This window comes from Pteropus alecto, unplaced genomic scaffold (assembly GCF_000325575.1).
Source record: "Pteropus alecto unplaced genomic scaffold, ASM32557v1 scaffold72, whole genome shotgun sequence".
NCBI lineage: Eukaryota > Metazoa > Chordata > Mammalia > Chiroptera > Pteropodidae > Pteropus > Pteropus alecto.
Window position 1 is genome coordinate 15,314,467 of NW_006436811.1, and position 4,346 is coordinate 15,318,812.

Consider the following 4,346-nt stretch of genomic DNA (forward strand, 5'->3'; position numbering starts at 1 on the left):
CAAAAGAAGAATATTATTGGTGATATGATATATTTCACTTCTATGATGGTTAACTTTAAGTGCCAACTTAGCTGGGCCATAGTACTCAGATATTTAATCAAACATTATTCTGGATGTTTCTGTGAGCATGCTTTTAGATGAGATTTACATTTAACTCTGTGGACTTTGGATTTTGAGTAAAGCAGATTGTTCTCTCTAATGTGGCTAGGTCTCAATCAGTTGAAGTCCTGAATAGAATAAGACTGACTTCCCCTGAACAAGAGGGAATTCTACCACTAGACTACATTCAGATTTGATCTGTAACATTTGGCTCTTTTCTACCCTCTAGCAGACTGCCTTTGAACTTGAATTACAACTATTTCCTAAGTCTTCAGTCTGCCAGCATCATCCATCAGATTTTGAACACGTCAAGCCTCCATAATTGTATGCATTAATTCACACACACACACACACACACACACACACACACACACACGTATACACAGAGTAGTGGTTCAATGTCTCTGGAGAGCTCCGACTAATAAACTTCTAATGAAAAATTCCACTATTTCTCTAATTTCACTCTAAATAATTTAATTCTCTATATCTCATCTGTTTTTATAATGCTTTCTCACAATTCTAAATCTTGGCATGCACTTTTCCTTCGTCTGTAATTCCCTTCACAACTTTATTTTCCTGGTCCTCTTTATTCTTCAAGTATCAATTCAGGCCTGATTTTGTTGCAAAAGCATTTCCTGATAATCAACAAAGAGTAAGTGATGCCCCTCTATCATATTTTACCACTCCTCTTATATCTTGACTTTTACTTGTCTGATCACTTGTTTGTCTCTCAATTTTACTGTAAATTGTTGAAAGCTTGGGATTTTGTCATGCATCTCTGAATATGCAGATTTAACCTACTGTCTGTGACAAATCAAACACTCACTTAAATACTGTTTAATAATTATATGGAAAAAAATAGGAGATAGTTCTTGGATGACTTGTTACATAGAAAGAGAGATGAAAAAGGCCATCTAGGTAATTTGGATATTGTTTGAATTGAACTCTGTGCAATCTTGAATTGCAAAGTGGCTAACAGTATGTTAATATGAGTTCTATTGCATAGATTCAAATCCTAATTCTAACAGTATTATTTGAGCTTCCTTTGTCTAAATTCCCTCTATTGTATATTGGGGTAATAATGCTATGAAACTCATGTTTTTTATGAATGACATAAACTTGAAAATATATCTGCAGCACTTATCCGAAAGCTAGCACATTTTAAATACTAAAAAAAATCGATATTACAATGCATTCAATTTAAGCATTATTATAAAGGCTTTTGGTTTTCTTTTAGTATATTTTACAGTAAATATGATATAAAAATTAAATCTAAATGAATCTAGGTGTCTTATTACTTTAACTACAAATGCCCCTCTCCACATCCCTGTCTCCATCATTCTATATTTAGCTATCCTGGACATATTTTTTCTCTACTATATCATGGTGTCTCTGCCTTTATATATTTATGTACAATTTTGTCTCATTTTGATTTTCTCTTGGCTACTTTAAGTTCCTTAGGAGTGTCTTCTAGAAATTCTAAACTGGTTAATATCTTCTATATATCTTCTATTTTGTTATAAATATTTGATTAAAGTTTGTGATTTCTGCTAAATTTAAGCTTTGCAAGAGCAAAGTTTGTACTTGAACTGTACACTTGAAACCTGCATAATGTTATTAGCAATGTCATCCCAATAAATTTAATAAAAATAAATAAATAAGTAAATAAATTCTGTCAGCTTAGGAAAAAATAAAATAAAATATGAAAATCTAGCATTTCACACTCTATGTAATACATAGTGCATATTAAATGCTTTTAAACAAATATATATTATACTCACCTAAACAATGATTTCTTGTCTCTAGGTTACAGAGTTTGATGAATGTAAAAATGAAGTATTCTTCTCCACTCTCTTTTTATGATTGAAAAGCAGTGTAAACAAGATTATTGATAAATTTTAGAGCTGGGACATCTGGATTCCTCAGATAAAAGAAAAGCTTATAGAGGAACATAATTTGTTCAACTTTTTTGAAAATTTTTATGTTGCATTAAGAATGTCTTATCTTGGAAAAAAAGTGATACTAACCCACTGCACTAATAAACATAAAGATTTAAGTAGTTAAAAAAGGAAAAAAAAAAGTTTTCACAATATAATAAGAGAAATGAGTTTCTTTTCACTATTTTAAGAGCTGTATCTGCCTTATCCTGAAATATCAAGGTTCTAGTGAGGGCCATTGTTACTTCACTCCCTGATTGCTTCTCCAAATGCCTTAACATCTTCAGCTGTATTTTAGCAGTATATTCATCATCCACAGTTGTGAAGTCAGACACTGGTTCACTAGTTTATTCAAACCATCTATCTATGTTTATCCACCAGAATATGTGTGATAATTAGTACCTCAATAATTGAGAAATCATTTATAATATTCCTGTTGTTTATCAAATTAAAATACTTCATTTTTCCCTACTTTTAAATAATCCATTCCAGTATTTTATGTACCTCAGAGAAAATTTATGTTTATTAAATTAAATAAAATATTAGCACAAACCTAGGCTATAATTTTATGTAGCAGGTAATTAAAAGAATATAGTGTGCTGCTGAATATCTGATCTGAATATTCTATATTAATATAAAAAAATTAAAACAGTGGATCTAAATGCTGTACCCTCCATAGGTCTGAATATCATCCATCATTTGTTTGTTTTATTCCCAGTTATTAAAGATAACACTGATTTATTAAGGAATGGTGAAGTTCTAGAACTAGGAAATGAGAGTTTGGTCAGAACATTACTAAATTGTAACTTTAAAGCATTAATTTTTATCTCATGAAAAGTACTCCAATTTTCATACATTTAAGCATTGTATACAAAGGAGAATACACACACACACACACGCACACACACACGCGCGTGCACACGCACACACACACATCTGTTTCTATCTCTGTTTATCTCTATCTATATAGATACTTTCCAAATAGCAGTGTGTAGTGTGTGTGTGTGCGCGCGCGTGTGTGTATGTGTTTGTATGCACTTATACACCAAATTGGATTCGTAACTAGGGATAGACGAGCACTTGCAAAACTAAAAAATGAGTAGAATTAAAGGAGAGAGAGAAAAAATATCATGGTAAATGTATGATGAAGTTCCTTAAGTTTCGTCAAGGAATGGGGAATAAAAATATAGTTAGATGACTTCAGCCATTCAATGAAGTCTGAATGTAGAAGAAAAACACTTAGAAGAATTTTAACACAATTATTCAAAATGTCAAGCACCAAAACATATGTTATCTGAAATTCCAGTGGTATTTTTGTGACTTAAGGGTACATGTAGCACTATGTACAATTTTTAGTGAATTGGTTAATTTTTCATTTGTTTCCTTCATACTCAGGAAGTGGTATTAGCACAGAAGTAAGTATAAAACTGTTTTGCTATGAAATAATGGTCAAAAATGAATTCATGTCTTAAAAATAGATTTTACTATCTAATAACATTTTAACATAGAAACATATTATAATTATAATTAAATAACTATAATTATATTTGGTAGAAACTCATACCATTGTCTTTTGATGGAAAATTCATCATGGTAATAAACATCATCATCATCGTCATCATCACCTCCACTCAACCTTGGCTCTATCGACCCTTTTGTCTGAGTAATTTTTTTAGAGGGCAGGATGACTGGCTAGAACAGGTATTATAGGATATTTAACAGTACCTCTGCCCTTTACTCACTAGATAGTAGTAACAGCACATTCTCATCCATTGTGATAGGCAAACATGTCTCCATATATTTCCAAAAGTTACCTGCGACTTTAAAACCAATTCTAATAGAAAACTGCTGCTCTGGAGTGAATCTGTGCATTAAAACTCTTCCTGACACTACTAAATTTTCACCCAATTTCTATACCTTTGGTACCAATACCACATGTAATACATTTCCTAAATCAATTTTGATATATTGAGAGCACTTTTTTGTATACAAACAGAAACAAAAACAAAAACAAAAGCAAAAAACATGAAGAATCATTCTTTATTGTGATGTCAGCATTCTCAAGTTATATAAACTAATAAGAATGATATTTTAATAATTCTCATTGAATTTTATTACTACCTCAATTGTGTATCATCTGGAAAGCTAGATCTTAAGAATAAACACAGCTTTTTCCCTAGAGTCATTTGAATTAATATATTCTGTGAGTTATTTAAATAGGAGCTTGTTTTTATAATTTAAATTTTCTGAAAGAGGGCATTACAGTAACTAATCATCACAAAATAACAATGTGTGATGGCTTTATGGAGC